This window comes from Oryctolagus cuniculus, chromosome 13, assembly GCF_964237555.1.
Source record: "Oryctolagus cuniculus chromosome 13, mOryCun1.1, whole genome shotgun sequence".
Lineage (NCBI taxonomy): Eukaryota > Metazoa > Chordata > Mammalia > Lagomorpha > Leporidae > Oryctolagus > Oryctolagus cuniculus.
Genome location: NC_091444.1, coordinates 84698261 through 84715033, shown reverse-complemented (window position 1 = coordinate 84715033; position 16773 = coordinate 84698261). Strand labels below are relative to the sequence as shown.

General features: G+C 39.3%; 1 pseudogene; it reads right to left on the bottom strand.

The window, feature by feature from the left end:
• Positions 1-3261: 3261 nt before the first annotated feature.
• LOC138844881 (high mobility group protein B2 pseudogene) lies at positions 3262-3987 on the bottom strand (annotated as a pseudogene).
• Positions 3988-16773: the final 12786 nt, after the last annotated feature.

Here is a 16773-nt window from a genome sequence, read left to right as displayed (position 1 = left end):
GAGGTCAGGACTGGGACCCGGGCTGTTCTGTCTCCCACCTCCACTTCCCAGGCTCCCAGTGCCTGGAATCACTCCTGCAGGACCTCACCCAAACTGTCCCTAATGTGCTTTATTTAGTGGTTACAGGAGAGAGGGGGCAGCATTCTGGGAACATGCACACGCAGGGAAGGAAGGCAGAAAGACTCCTGATCTCCACAGTTAAATAAGCTGGGTTCCCACTGTGGGTGGTCTCAGAATGCAGTCGGGCTGGGCCTCTTGATGTTTCCTGGGCTGGTTCCTGCAGGGTGGGGCTGGGTGGCCTTCAGCAGGGAGCCTGGGGCAGCAGAGGGGTGGGCAGAAGGATCTGACTAGGATCTGCCCCACTGCTCTCATCTTGCACCTCATCTTCCTGGTGGGGAGCAGTGTGAAGTGTGCATTGATCCCTCTCATATTAATTATCAGATTTTTCCAATGTGGAATTTGAAGCTGTTCCAGAAACCTGGGGTGGGAAAACTCCCTTCTTTCAAACAGACACAGAGACAGTGGAGGATCCAAGGAGTTTCTATTAATGGCCCTAGGCTCAGCTGGAATGATTTCCTGAGAACTGAGCATCAAATTCAAGTTTCTTAGCTGTTACAGCATTGGTGGGTTTAAATGGCAGCCTTCATGACTTAGGTCCACATTTCCAATGGTCAGGGGGTCCAGTATGTTTGTAAAAGAGATGCTGGGGACAGATTTATTAGGATAGCTTTATGACTGGAGTTTACAGAAGCAGAACTTAGGACATCTTCCCTCCCTAGATAAGATTTCAGTGGGCAGCTGTTTCACTCGTTAATTGTGAGCATCCACTTTTAAAGGTTTGTGTTGGATGGGGTCCACTTCTCTTTCTTTGATGATGTATTTGGCTGCTTTTCATATTCTGTCTTCAGCTATTTCTTCTCCTGTTAGCAAGGCTGTCAACTGTTTTGACCTGCCACTGATCCCTTTGCAAAATAAGAAGAGAACTAAAATTAATGCAAGTCTACTGTGTTGTCAATAACTGGAGCTACTTTTTTAAAGATTTATTTATTCATTTGAAAGAGTTACACAGAGAGAGGAGAGAGAGAGAAAGAGAGAGAGACGTCTTCTGTCCAATGGTTCACTCCCCAATTGGCAGCAACAGCTGGAGCTGTGCCAGTCTGAAGCCAGGAGCTTCTTCTGGGATGAAGCTGGTTTTTAAAATAATTATTTATTTATTTGAAAGGCAGAGTTACAGAGTGGTAGAAGCAGAGATGGATGGCTGGAGCAGTTTGCATCCAAAACCAGAAGCCAGGAGCTTTGTCCAGGTCTCATAGGTGGGTGCAGGAGATGAGGGATTTGGGCCATCTTCTACTGTTTTCCCAGGCCACAGCAGAGAGCTGGATGGGAAGTGCAGCAGCCAGGATCCCAACCGGCACCCATATAGGATGCTGACACTGCAGGCAGTAGCTTTACCCACTATGCAACAGTGTTGCCCACTAACTGGAGCCCTTTTAATCTGAGTTTGCATAAAGTGGAGAATTACAGCATCATAAATACATATAAGTAACATCTTTTTCTCTGCCCAGTACTTTACAGTTACCCAGTGATCCACTGAGAATCTTACATTCCACACTGTGTAATTAAGAAGGCCAGTTACTTGTCTTATTTTGGGTTCTGTGGTTAAACCCATGACATTTTTGAAATGGGAGGATATTAGTTCTACAATTTCATAAAGACTGCTCTGTGGAAGCATCAATAGAAGTTATAACTGTGAGAGTGGTAAGAAAGAAGAATGGAAGAAATAAGTACCCCTTACGCCACACAGAGATGTCCAGAAATGGAGTAGAAGATGTGCCCTTGAAAACTATGGCTGACTTTCTGGGACAAACTGTGTTTGAGTGCTTCACATGTTCTGATAGAAAGGTGTTGCCACCAGGTTATTAGTATATTTATTTATTTAGTTTTTAAAGATTTATTTATTTATTTGAAAATCAGAGCTACACAGAGAGAGAAGGAGAGGCAGAGAGAGAGAGAGAGAGAGAGGTCTTCCATCAGGTTCATTTCCCCAATGGCTTCATCATTGTGAACTTTGCTCAGTTCCTGACCTATACCTTTCCTTTAACCTAGTACTTTGCCATGTAGTAGCCCATGAAAACTGCAGACTGCATAAATGAATGAATATTTGGAGGGTTGTGATTTCTTAGAGGAACATCATGAGACAGAAGGAATAAAACAAAACAAAAGTATCCTCCGTATATAGAAGATATACTGTTTTTGCAAGCTATAGAGAAGAGGAAGAAGAAGGAAAGTAGTGAGACTGGAAAGGTTGTGGCAAAGGTAATAGGCACTAGTCAAGAATTCAACAAGCCCATTAGGAAAGTATTAAGGATTCTTTACTTCCATGTAGACTCTGCCCTCTAATGGTGAACAGGGTCCTCTAAACCCACTTGCTGCACAAATGAAAACCCAAGCATTGTCTTCTCCCACAGATGGAGTCTGCTATTGGTTTTGATTTACATTTCCCTAATGGCTAGTGATATTGGGCATGTTCATCTATGTCTTGACCATTGAGATTTCTTCTTCTGAGAAACATCTATTCTGATCATTGCCCATTTCTTACGTGTACATTTTGCTTCTTGTTTGGAGTTTTTCCAGTTCTATATATGTATGTTCTGGCTATCAATGTTTTGTCATAGTCAGAGTTTTCAATGTTTCCTGCCATTCTGTCCATTGTATCTTCACTCTGTTGATTACTTTGTTATGAAGATGTATCTTAATTTGATATGCTCAAATTTGTATATTTTATTTTGTTACTTGTGCTTTTGGAATCTGACCCAAAACTGTTGTCTATGCTAATGTTTTACAGTTTCTCATATGTTTACTTAGGTTTTGGGTTTTTTTTAACATACATAATTTTATTACAAAATTTTTTTAAAAAAAAACACAGAATGCAACATCCTAACAAAAAATCCAAATTTACAAATGATACTAATTCCTACAACTTTGCTGTGCTACCATACACAAGTCAAGAAATTAAAGAAACCATTAAATATTTAGGAACATTCAACATCAGAAGCTTTAAAATCTAACTGTATGTAGTAGCCCCTCAAAAAGCTACAACCTGCATTTTTTAAAAAAAGTATTTTCTCTACAAAGAATCTTATCAGCTATACAAAAATCTGTACAGTTTTTTTTATACTGAAGCTAATATTGAGCTGCACTTGAATTCACATTCTTAGCAAAACAACTGCCTGAGCACACACGCACACTCCACACTCATCATTACAGGATAGCCATTTATTCTTCATCTTCATCCTCTTCCTCATCATCTTCATCTTCTTCCTCTTCCTCTTCTTCCTCCTCATCTTCAGGTTCATTCTTCTTCTTTGAGCCTGTGGGCCTACCAGGGCCCTTCTTTCCCGCTTCACTTTTGCCCTTGGCACGGTATGCAGCAATATCCTTTTCATATTTCTCCTTTAGCTTAGCTGCTTTCTGTTCATATGGTTGTTTATCTTTGGCTGACTGTTCAGACCACATCTCACCCAATTTTTTTGCAGTGTCCCCAATGGACAGGCCAGGGTGTTCACTTTTGATCTTTGGGCGATGTTCAGAGCAAAAGAGAAAGAAGGCAGATGGTGGTCTTTTAGGAGCATTAGGATCCTTTTTCTTTCCCTTCTTAGCACCCTTGGGAGGAACGTAATTTTTCATCTCCCTGTCATAACGAGCTTTATCACTTTTTGCCATATCTTCAAACTTGGACTTTTCCTTTGCAGACATGGTCTTCCATCTCTCCGAGCATTTCTTAGAGAATTCTGTGAAACTGACCGAAGAGTCAGGGTGTTTCTTCTTGTGCTCTTCCCGGCACGTCTGCACGAAGAAGGCATAGGAGGACATTTTGCCCCTCGGCTTGTTGGGGTCTCCTTTACCCATGACAACGGAACGGCGGCCACCTGGTGCGAGTTGTTCCTCAGACTCCCGCAGAGCGGCCAGATCCGACGGCATTGCTTCCTTCCCTCAGCTCAGGCATGAACTCAGGATGTGAGGGCGATCTGGCTGCGACATCTGTCACCCCATTGATCGCCAGGGTTGCTTCGGCTGATCTGGCTGGCTAGGCGGGTGTCCCCTTCCTCCCTCACCACTCCATGTGCGTCCCTCCCGAAGCTGCGTGCTCGGTCGAAGAGGACGACCTTCCCCGCTAGAGGAGGACTGGTCTTCGGTCAAGGGTATACGAGTAGCTGCGCTCCCCTGCTAGAACCTCAAAACAAGCTCTCAAGGTTTTGGTTTTATATTTAGACTTTTAATTTACCTTGAGTTGCTTTTACATAGTGTATGAGGTGTTGGGGTATCTTTTCAGGCTTCTACATATGGATAATCACTTTCCTTTAAACCATTTGCTAAAGGGATTCTTCTTTCTCCTGTTTGTTTTATTTCCTTTATTAAATAGGGGTTGGCTGTAGAAAAGTCAGTTTATTTCAGCTGCCTATTTTTTCCATTGAACTATGTGTCTGTTTTTCCAACAGTGCTAACACTGCTTCTATTTTTTTAAGATTTCTTTATTTGAAAGGCCAGATGCTTCTTCCAAGTCTCTCATGTGGGTGCCAGCACCCAAGAACATGGTCCATCTTCCACCAATTTCCCAGGTGCATTAGTAGGGAGCTGGATTGGAAGTGGAGAACCTGGTCTTCTAGCAACAACATATGGGATGCATGCACAGCAGGACAAGGCATTAACCTACTACACCACAGCATCAAACCCTTCCTTATTTACTTCTGCTGTGATCTTTCATTATTCACTTTTCTACTGCCCCACAACTTGACTCATTCCTGTTTTTTTTTTTTTTCTGGGTCCTGGAGGATGGTAGTAGGTTGCTTCTGGGATATCTTTTTTATGTTAGTAGATACTTGGTAATCTAAAATCATAGTTTTTACTTTCTATATTTCTCTGCTAATCACAAGGACCTTCTAGATGACAGCAGAAAATGCTAGCAGAAATGAGGATATATTAATTTGCTAAGAAAATACCACAGAGAATATGATTTAAATCATGGAATTTTACTTCTCAGAGTTGTAGAGTTTGAAAATATCAGATCAAGATGCTAATAGGCTCGATTTTTCCAGAAGCCCTTCTCTGATGTGACAGACACATCTATCATTTGATCTGCTTAAAAGCACTTTCTTCAGGTAGAGTCATGTTGGTGGTTAGCACTTCAGTGTTTGAGTTTTAGGGAGGCACATTTCAGTCCACAACAGCAAAGGGGCCCTGTGGTCTATTTCAATGACAGCCATCTCTGCGGAGGACAGAAAGTTTGAAATCAGCATTAGGAGTTCTCACAGTATTACTGTCAGTGCTATCTCCATCAAGTGTGCATTCATGTACACACAAACAAAACTACCTGTACACATAAACACATTCAACAGTGGAAATGCCTGATGGTTGTGTACAGGTAACATCAATATAATAATCCATAAGATGGCCTATTAGCAGACATTAAAAGAGAATTAGAAAGAATGACAACAAAATCTGCAGTTACCTATATTTATGTCTATATGTATGATATTCAGTATTTATAGTTGCTAAAAGATGAATACTGATGTGTGGAAATAAAAGCTAAACCTTACCTTGCAATATTGCAGCCTAGTCTACATGAAAGATGTTTTCCTAAAACCTTTCCCTGGGCCCACTCTGTGGCATAGTAGATTAAGCATCCACCTGCAGCACCAGCATCCCACATGGGCACCAGTTTGAGTCCCTGCTCCTGCACTTCCAATCCAGCTCTTTGCTAATGGCCTAGGAATGCAGTGGAATATGCCCTGAGTGCTTGGGCCCCTGCACCCATGTGAGAGACCTGGAGGAAGCTGCTGACTCCTGGCTTCTGGCACCTGGCTTCAGATCGGCCCAGCTCCAGCCATTCTGGCCATTTAGGGGTGAACCAGTGGATAGCAGACCTCTCTTTCTCTTCCTCTCTATATCTGTCACTCTGCCTCACAATAAATAAATACATCTTTTAAAAATCTTTCCCTTTTTAAATTTCTTAATTGTTTTAAAGATTTATTTATTTATTTATTTACAAGTTGAGTTACAGACAGAGAGGAGAGCCAGAGAGAAAGAGGGAGGTCTTCCATCTGATGTTCACTCCCTAATTGATTGCAACTGCCAGAGCTGTGCTGATCCGAAGCCAGGAGCCAGGAGCTAGTTCCAGGTCTCCCAGATCGGTACAGGGGCCCAAGGACTTGGGCCATCTTCTACTACTTTGCCAGGCCATAGCAGAGAGCAGGATCAGAAGTGGAGCAGCTGAGTATTGAACCGGCCCCCATATGGGATGCTGGAGCTTCAGGCCAGGGTGTTAACCTGCTCCACCGCAGCACCAGTCCAACATTTTAAATTTCTGATACTCTAAAGTAGCAAAGGACTGCATTACATCTAGGAAAGATGTATTTAAAAATTATAAATCTAGTGCATTTTAGCAGAAGTCCTAACAAATACTTCTGATTTTCTCAACATTATGTATAAATAAATGATAGAATCAGTCATTGTCAGATTAATAGAAGTAGTTTGAGAGGATTGTCTCTCTTTCAATTGTGTTGAATAGTTTGAGAAGCATTCGTTCTTTAAAAGACTTGTAGAATTCAATAGTGAGGCTGTCTGATCCTGGACTTTTCTTTCTTGGGAGGGTCTTTATTACTCATCCAATCTCTGTCTTGGTTTTTGATTTGTTTAGCTTTTCTATGTGTCTTCATGACTCAATTCTGGTATATTGTGTATGTCCAGGAATCTGTTGATTTTTCCTCTAGGTTTTCCAATTTGTTAACCATCACAACAGATGCCCGCATCATATATTGCAGTGCTAATCTGAGTTTTGGGTACTCCACTTCCAAATCAGTTTCATGTTAATATCCCTGGGAAGCAATGGATAATAGCTCAAATTCTTACCTTCTTGTCATCTAATTTGGAGAACTGTAACCTCAATGGGGACTTGAAACCTGGTCTTGCACAGTTGTAGCCATATAGAAAGTGAACCAGCAGATGGGATATCTCTCTGCTTCTCTTTCCTTCTCTCTTTGTCTCTGTGTCTCTCTGCCATTTTTTATCATATTAAAATATTTAATTACTTATTTGAAAGAGTTACAGGGAGAGGGAGAGACAGAAATCTTCCACCACCTAATTCATTTTTGAGATGACTTTAATAGCCAGAGTGTGGCCAGGTTGAAGCCAGGAGCTTTTCCTCCGCTGTGCGTGGCAGCATCCCAGCACTTGGGCCAACTTTCCCTGCTTTTTCAGTCCATTGGTAAGGAGCTGGATCAGAAATGGAATAGCTGGTACTTGAACTGGTGCACATACAGGATGGCAATGTAACAGATAGCAACTTTGTCCACTGCACCACAACCACCAGCTCCTCTTTCTGCCTTTCCAATAAATAAATCTTTTGAAAAAGAACTTAAGGTAGTAAAAGTCATCATGACTGAGCAATGGCAAATTTATTGAAGTGATCAACTTTCTTAAAGGTCTATTTATGAATTTGAAAGGAAGCACTAGAAAGAGAGAGTGGGAGAGATGGATCTTCCTCCTGGTTTGTTCACTCCTCAAATGGCTGCAATGACTGTGGCTAGGCCAGACTGATATCAGGAGCCAGGGGCTTCTTCCAGGTCTCTCACATGGGTGCAGGAGCCCCAATATTTGAGTCACCCTGTGCTGCTTTTCCAGACACATTAGCAGGGAACTGGATCCGTTTGGAGCATTAATGTCTATGATACTCTCCTTGCAGTTGAAGGATTTAGAATCCATTTTGATTATGGGTGGGCTAAGTACAACAGCTCCCAATTGTCCAAGGTTTGGATTAGATGGGTTCTGAGAAATTTTGTTAAAATAGTTATTAATCATAACTCTCAGTTTAAGCTTTTCTTACCAAATTTTCATGTTTGCTGATGTTTATATCTATGGGAAAATTGGGTCTCTGGATTGCAACCAATGAAAGCATCCAGACTAACAGTAATAAGGTCAACAGTCAGCAGAATGATGTCCAGCTGAACTGAAATAGCTTTTCTTATTTGGTAGAGGGGTTACCTCCTGCATTATACTGACATACTGACATAGACAGTAGATATTGGAGCCTGTCTCTTCTGCCAAATGGAGAATGCCGCATTTTGATCCATCGTATATATATTTATATATTATAATATATATTATATATTTCTATACATAATATGGAATTACATATAATTATCATAAATATATAATATATAATTATATATAAATATTATATATGAATTTATTTATATATAAATATATAATTATTTCTGATCCAGCTCCATACCAATGGATTGAAAAAGCAGTGAAAGATGGTCCAAGTGCCTGGGTTGCTGCCACACACATTGGAGGAGGAGCTCCTGGCTTCAACCTGGCCACACTCTGGCTATTGAAGTCATCTCAATAATATATATATATAATATATATAATAGTTTTAGTAAATTATATAATATTATCTGTTTATAATTATTATATATTATATAATATATTATATGATAAAGCATAATATATTTTATATATGAATATATTTATATACATAAATATATATAAATAAATGTAAATATATATATATATATAGAATTTATTTACGTATTTGACAGGTGTACTTACAGACAGTGAAAGGAAGAGACAGAGAGAAAGGTCTTCCATATGCTCATTTACTCCCCTAATGACTGCAATGTCTGCAGCTGGGCCAATCTGAGCTAGGAGCTTCCAGGTCTCCCACATTTTGGCAGGGACCAAAGCACTTGGAACAGCTTCTACTGCTTTCCCAGGCTATTGCAGAGAGCTGGATGGGAAAAGGAGAAATGGGGACTAGAACTGGTGCTCATATGGGGTGCCAGCACTGCAGGTAAAGGATTACACCACTGCACCACAGTGCTGGCCCCAGTCTATCCTTTATTAAGGAGATCTCAGTAATCATGTTCAGGTATTGCTGTCCTATATTCATGGCCAAAGTCCTAGCAGGCAATATGGTTTGGAGAATCGTAAGCACAAGGTGTGTAGGAGACTTCATTTCTCATACAGCACAGTTAATAACAAGGTTCCAAGAGGGGAAATTACTTGCATCATAGTCTTTGAGAACTAATGGACATCACAGGTGATCTAAAGAATTTAGAAGGTTTGTGAGCCCCTAGAGTGAAAAAGTCACTGGGAGCACAAGGACAGTGCCTAGAGTTTATTTTGATGGATTTTAGCCCCTTTCATTGGAGGGAGGCCCGAAGAAGCTGGACTGATTAGTAAACCTCAGAAGTGTCTTTTCAATGTGAAGGCAAACTGAGACTGAGGGGTTTTTGGAAAAACGTTGAACAAAAGACATTTCCCACACTTGGTTAAAACACATCATTTATCTACTGATTTTCATCAAATCTGTTAACATTAGGTATAAGGTACAGTGGACATGGTGGATGGCATATAGCAATATGATTTTAGTAATATATCATGAGGTGCTTTTTTTAAATGGATTTAGCAGGTAAAATTGGGCTACCTAATGGGATGTAGCTGGAATAATCACCTTTTTGTTAAATAAATCTGAGGTAATAAATGTTAGTGTATGAAGACATTGAGTTTTCTGTTATTGGGCCTTCTTGGTTATTTTAATCTGGGATCTGCGAATTCTCATTTTCTTTATTTTATTCCTCATCATGTCGGACCAACTCTGCTGCTTTGGGGATTTTTTTAGTACATCTGACATTTGGAAATTTAGACAATAGTATAGTTAAAATGAGATGTACCAAGTAAAGTATTTTTATTCTGATACATATTTTGGAATTCTTCTAAAATTCCTATTGAGTATCCTTGTTAAATTTAGTTGCATCCCAGGTTAAGACTTCTTGGAGGCAGGCACCATGGCTCAATAAGCTAATCCTCCACCTGAGGTGCAGGCACACCAAGTTCTAGTCCTGCTGGGAGAGCCAGATTCTGTCCCAGTTGCTCCTCTTCCAGTCCAGCTCTCTGCTATGGCCCAGGAGTGCAATGGAGGATGGCCAAAGTGCTTGGGCCCCGTACCTGCATGGGAGACCAGGAGGAAGCACTTGGCTCCTGGCTTTGGATCAGCGCCATGTGCCAGCCGCAGCACACTGGTGGCAGCGGTCACTAGGGGGTAAATCAACAGAAAAAGGAAGACCTTTCTCTCTGTCTCTCTCACTGTCCACTCTGCCTGTCAAAATAAAAAATAATTTTTATAAAAAGACTTATTGGAGCCACTTTAGTGATTATACCCATGAAACTTTGTTAATAAATGCAAATAGAACCTGGGAAAATTGATGTATATCTTATGCTGTAGAGACTTAAGATTGAACATCTTTTTTTTAATCTTTTTTAATTATATAATTTAAAAACAAATTTGAGATTTTTTTTTTACTTTACTAAGTCACAGCTCTGGCCCCATTAATATGACTTAACAATGTTTTTTCATCTCAGACTTATCTCTATTGTTTCAGTTAACTGCATGCCTTTTCTTTACATTCAGATTCCCTCAGCTCTCAAAGCTTATTCATCTTAATTCTGTTGTTCCTATTTCCCTCCCTTTTATTCTGTCCCTAGGCTAATTGAGGTCATGATTCTCCATTCCTTCTGTGTGGTGTCACAGTAGGCTTGAAGTGTTCTTTTTCTCTTCTGATTTCTAAAGAAAGAAATTATGTATTCCCCCAGTTTAGATATTTTAATAATGCACTCTAAAACAAAGGTTAAATGTTCTTAATTTGACAAGAATTTTCAGGGCCAGTGGTGTGGCATAGTGGGTAGAGCCACCACTTGCAGTGCTGGCAGCTCATATGGATCCAGATCTCTGCTAAAGCCTGGGAAAGCAGTAGAAGATGGCCCAAGTCCTGGGCCCCTGCACCCATGTGGGAGACCTGGAAGAAGCTCCTTGCTCCTGGCTTTGGATTGGCACAACTCTGGCCATTGCAGCCAACTGGGGAGAGAACCAGTGGATGGAAGACCCCTCTCTCTTCTCTGCCTCTCTCTGTGCAACTCTGACTTTAAAATAAATAAATAAATCTTTAAAAAAAGAATTTTTTCTAATTTTAGATTTGTTCTACTTCATTGCCACTTCAGGGTGTGTGTAAGGAGTGCATATCCAGTTTTTCTATTTTAGATTTTTGGGATTTTGTATTAGCTCTGCTGTGTATTCATTTTTCTTGAGCATTGGTGATATCTTCTCCTTAGTTGTATTAAGAGAGAGAGCAATAGCCCTCATGTCTTTTTAGGTAAGTAAGACATATTAAAAACAGAGCATTCAGTATACATTCATAGTATTTTGACTTGTTCAATTGATTTTCCTGAACTCCCTTGGATATTCTTGGTCTTTGCTGTACAACTTTCTATACTCATTAATTCTTTGATATTCCCAAATCCAGAAAATGAATGACTCAACAGCTGTGTTCCTGTATTTGCTGGGACTCAGGGTAAGAAGCAAAGTGGAGGTGTTCAGGAATCTACAGGTACATGCTACATAGCAAAGCACATCATTTCCTATACAAAGTGACTGGGAAATCCAGAATGTTTTGCACACATATTGGATCCTGAACTATTACTGGACTATTCAGTAAGATTTTAATGTATTTATTTTCTGTGTGTGTGTTTGTATTTCTAAATAAACTCTGCTGGGCTACTTAACATTAACATGTATTGCAGAATTCTTTCATCAGTTTTTACTTTTAAAAAGTTTCTTTTTCAGTTTTATGGGAGAGGGTAGAAGTTTTCTGCTATGTAACTGAAAATTTATTCATTCATTAAACTTAAAAATATTTGTTGCAAATGGGTGGAATACTATTAATTCTTGTGTGATTTTCATGAAACTAAATACATTCTCTATTTTGTTTTGCTTAAAATTTCTGCATGTGTGGACTTCTTTTTTCCTTCTTGCCCCAAATCCCTTTGTGTATTGGGATGGCAAATGGGTTTTACACTGGACAAAACATGTTATTTTGGCAAAGAAGTACTTAGCGTTCCTGCTTCAAGTATTCAAATATTGCATTGGAAATCAGTATATTTGTTTACTGTACAAATGTCCTTCATACAATTTTGTAATCTTCTGGGATGGGAGAGGAAGCAGGAAATAGGAGGATTATGGGTGGGAGGGATGTTTTGGGGAGGGGAAGCCACTGTAATCCAAAAGCTGTACTTTGGAAATTTATATTTATTAAAAAAATTAAACAATTTTGTAATCTTCATCTTCCTTTTTATTTCATCCTTTTTAAAAAAAGATTCATTTATTTTACTTGAAAGTCAGAGTTACACAGAGAAGGAGATAGAGAGAGGGAGAGCAGTCTTCAAACCACTGGTTCACTCCCCATTTGGCCACAATGGCTGGAGCTCTGCCAATACAAAGCCAGGAGCCAGCAGCTTCTTTTGGGTCTCCTATGCAGGTGCAGGAGCCCAAGGGCCTGGGCCATCCTCTACTGCTGGATAGTAAGTCTTACTTGCCTAAAAAGATGGATAGTAATTTGAGTAGCCAGGACTTGAACTGGCACCCAATTGGAATGTCAGCACTGCAAGCCACAGCTCTACTTGCTACTCCACAGCATCAGACCCCTAAATTCTTATGAGTATTGCTACACGATTGGAATTTATAATTGATAATGCTGAACAATTGAAACTGTCTTATTTACAATTGTAGGACTGGATATGGCAGTTTTACTTGAAGTAAAGTATGTAGCCTGCTTATTGTATGATTTTCGGAAAAGCATGTATTTATATATAACAGCAGATCTGTTAATCATTTAAAAGTGAATTGTCATGATTACCCAGATGTAAAGAATGCAATATGTGCTAATGAGTTAGCAGTCACAGACATTTAGAATTAGAGGGATTTTAGAACTTTTTCAATACTGCAGTTTTTATGAAAAACTAATATTTTTTTTTATTTGACAGGTAGAGTTATATACAGTGAGAAATCAGAAAGGTCTTCCTTCCATTGGTTCAGTCCCCAAATGGCTGCCACAGTTGGAGCTGTGCCCATCCAAAGCCAGGAGTCAGGTGCTTTCTCCTGGTCTCCCATCCGGGTGCAGGGCCCAAGCACTTGGGCCATCCTCCACTGCCTTCCTGGGCCATAGCAGAGAGCTGGACTGAAAGAGGAGCAACCAGGACTAGAACACTTTGCCCATAAGGGATACCAGCACCACAGGTGGAGAATTAACCAAGTGAGCCACAGTGCTGGCCCCCGATAAATTTACTCTTAACAAAATATCAAAATATCTTATTTAGTATAAAGTTAGTAGTGAAAAAGAGACTACCTTGTTGAACACAGAAATTTGAGATTATATTTCTTGGTATTAATTTGCATCTTAAGGCTTATTGCCTAGTTTATTTCAATATTTCAATCTAATATTACTAATAATATCTTGTACTTAGTGGTTCACTGTGTGCCAGACAATATTCTTTTGATTTTTTAAAGATTTATTTATTTATTTATTTGGAAGTCAGAGTTACACAGATATTGAACAAGAGGAAGAGAGAGAGAGAGAGGTCCTCCATCTGCTGGTTCACTCCCCAGATGGCCTAAAAGGTCAGAGATATGCCAATCTGAAACCAGGAGCCAGGACCTCTTCAGGGTCTCCCATGCAGATTCAGGGGCCCAAGGACTTGGGCCAACTTCCTACTGCTCTCCCAGGCTATAGCAGACAGCTGAATGGAAAGTGGAGCAGCCTGGACTTGAACCGGCCTCCATATGGGATGCCCCCACTGCATGCAGTGGCTTTACTAGGTACACCACAGCACTGGCCTCAAGACAATGCTCTAAAATGATGCATTAATTATTCCCAAATATTGAAAAGTGGCATGGTACACATTTGAATGTGTTGTTTTGTACTAGTTGTAGAAACAGTTTAAAATATATTTGTATTTAAAAATGTAAGCTTTGATCTAAAGGCTTACTTTCCCTTAAGGTGCCTGTTTGGAAACTGAGAGATCATTGAAGTCTCAAGATAGAGTACAACTGATCTTATCCAAGCCTCCTTTATCACATGAGGATGCTAAATGCCAAGCCCAGAGAAGTAAAGTGAACTGTTCAAGGTCACATAGGTAAGTTGTGGCAGGGATAATTCTGTATTAGCATTAGGTATCCTGATACATAGGCCACTGTTCTGTCAATTTTGTACTCCTTCTGGAGTTAAAGATTCTAAGTTGTGGAAAATTGAATTTGGAAATTTAGTGGTTGCTATGTTGTTATGGTGAGAAATTTCTGTGTATAGCTATGAGTTGCTTAAATTTTATTCAATACATTTTTCTAGTATGTTTGCTATTTATTTGAAATGTATAACAAGTAGCTTCATCTATTTGCCAAAAGAATTTTTTGAAGATTTATTTATATTATTTGAAAGTCAGAATTACACAGAGAGAGTAGGACAGGCAGAGAGAGTGGTCTTCCATTCACTGGTTCACTCCACAATTGGCCTCCATGGCTGGAGCTGTGCTGACTGGAAGGCAGGAGCCAGGAGCCTCTTCCTGGTCTCCTATACAGGTGCAGGGGCCCAAGGACTTGGACCATTTTATAATGCTTTCCCAGGCCATAGCAGAGAGCTGGATAGGAAGTGGAGCAGCCAGGTCTTGAACTGATGCCCCTATGGAATACCAGCACTGCAGGTGGCAGCCTCACCCACTATGGCACAGTGCCAGCCCTTGCCAAAAGAATTTATAGAAGCTATTCCATATATACACTTCACAATTATTTAGTTACTTGACACGAACTATCCCTGCATATTTGAAAATTTTGAATGGTATCACTTGGGTTTTAAGAATGTTATATTTTAGGTCTCTTAATATTTTTAGTGATGATGTTTTAAAGGCCCTTTCTGTTTTATGAAAAATGATAAGGATTTTGTTTTACAATGGCCATAGTATTACTACTTAAAGCAATAGATTAAATAACACTTTTAAACAAAGTCATTTAATACTGAATTCTAACACACTGGTATATTTTAAAGTGAGAAACCGGATTTCTTTCAGATATTCTAAAGAAGAATGATAATCAAAATTGAAGACATCTACAGTTTTTAATCACTTGTTTTAAATATTGGTCATAATGGTCCAATTTTGAGTTTAATTTTAATTAGCTTTTAAATGATTCAATATGTTTTATAGAAAAAATTCGGAGAACATAGTTATATACTCAACCTCCCTCCCTTCTTTTTCCTTCTTTGTCATTTTTTTTAGCTTATGAAATGACATTTTCAGTTTACATTACATTAAAAAGGGTTGTTGAGTCAAGGGACAAGTTTAACAGGCAAAAAGCAAAAAGATCCTAATTTAGAGGGAATACAGACAATGGCTCTAAACAATATTTGAATATCACATCTAAACAATATTTGAAGAAATTGATAAATATTTTAATTTCTCCTACTAAAATGCTCAAAGTCTTTAATGATTTATCAAATATTAGTGCAAAATTATGGATTTAAATGATCCCAAAAATTGATGAATTTTTGTGTAATAAAGTCCAATTTTTGTCAAGGCTTTTTGACAGTCTCACAGAAAACTTATGTTTGTGAATGGGAAGAATAATACCAAAATATCCATACTACCAAAAACAATTTGCAAATTCAATGCAATCCCAATCAACATACCAACGATGTTCTCAGAGCTAGAAAAAATGATGCTAAAATTCACATAGAAACATGAGAGATGCTTAACATCTAAAGAAATATTATAAAGCAAAAAAAAGCTGGAGACATCACACCATATTTTAAGACATATTACAGGGGTCAGCACTATGACAAAGCAGGTAAAGTCACCGTCTGCAGTGCCGGCATCTCATATGGGTGCCAGTATGTTTCCCAGCTGCTCCACTTCTTATACCCCTCTCTGGTATAGCCTGAGAAAAAAGTAGAAAATGGCCAAAGTCTTTGGGCCCCTGCACCTGCATAGAGACCTGGAAGAAGCTCCTGACACTTGGATTCAGATCAACAGAGCTCCGGCCATTGTGGCCATTTGGGGAGTAAACCAGTGGATGGAAGACCTCTCTCTCTCTCTGCCTCTACCTCTCTGTAACTCTGCCTTTCAAATAAATAAACTGCAAAAAAAAAAAAAAAAGAAGTGTTAGCACTGATATAATAACAGACACATAGTTCAATGGAAAAGACTTGGTAGCATAGAAATAAACCCAAATTTCTACCAGCAACTCATATTTAACAAAGGAACTAAAATGAACTGGAGAAAGAAGAATCTCTTTCACAAGTGGTGCAGAGGAACTTGATGATCCATATGTAGAAGCCTGAAAAGAGACTCCAACATCTCTTACACTATGTGAAAGTGAACTCATAGTGAATTAAAATGTAATCATAAGACCCAAACCCAAGTAAACATAGGGGAACTCTAAATATTGTCAACACACAATAGCTTTTGGGTAAGATTCCAATAGCAATAGTCACAAAAATAAAAACAGAGACATTTGAGTATATCCAACTAAGATACTTCTTCACAACAAAGTAAACATCAGAGTGTAGATACAATGAACAGATGGCAGGAAAAATTAAAACTCTGAATGTTTACAGATTTCCAGAACATTTACATGAATTGGAAAAACTCCAAAAAATACAGTGAAGAAACATCTGAATAGACATTTCTCAGAAGAAATGTAAATGGTCAAAACATGTGAATATGCCCGATGTCACTAGCCATTATGTAAATATAAATCAGAGCACCATATCAGTCTCCAACACCTGTGGGAGAATACAACACTCAGGTATTTGTGTGTGCAGCAAGTGGGTTTAGAGGACCCTGTTCACCTCTGGAGAGCAGAGTCTACAGGGAGGTAAAGAAACCTTACTC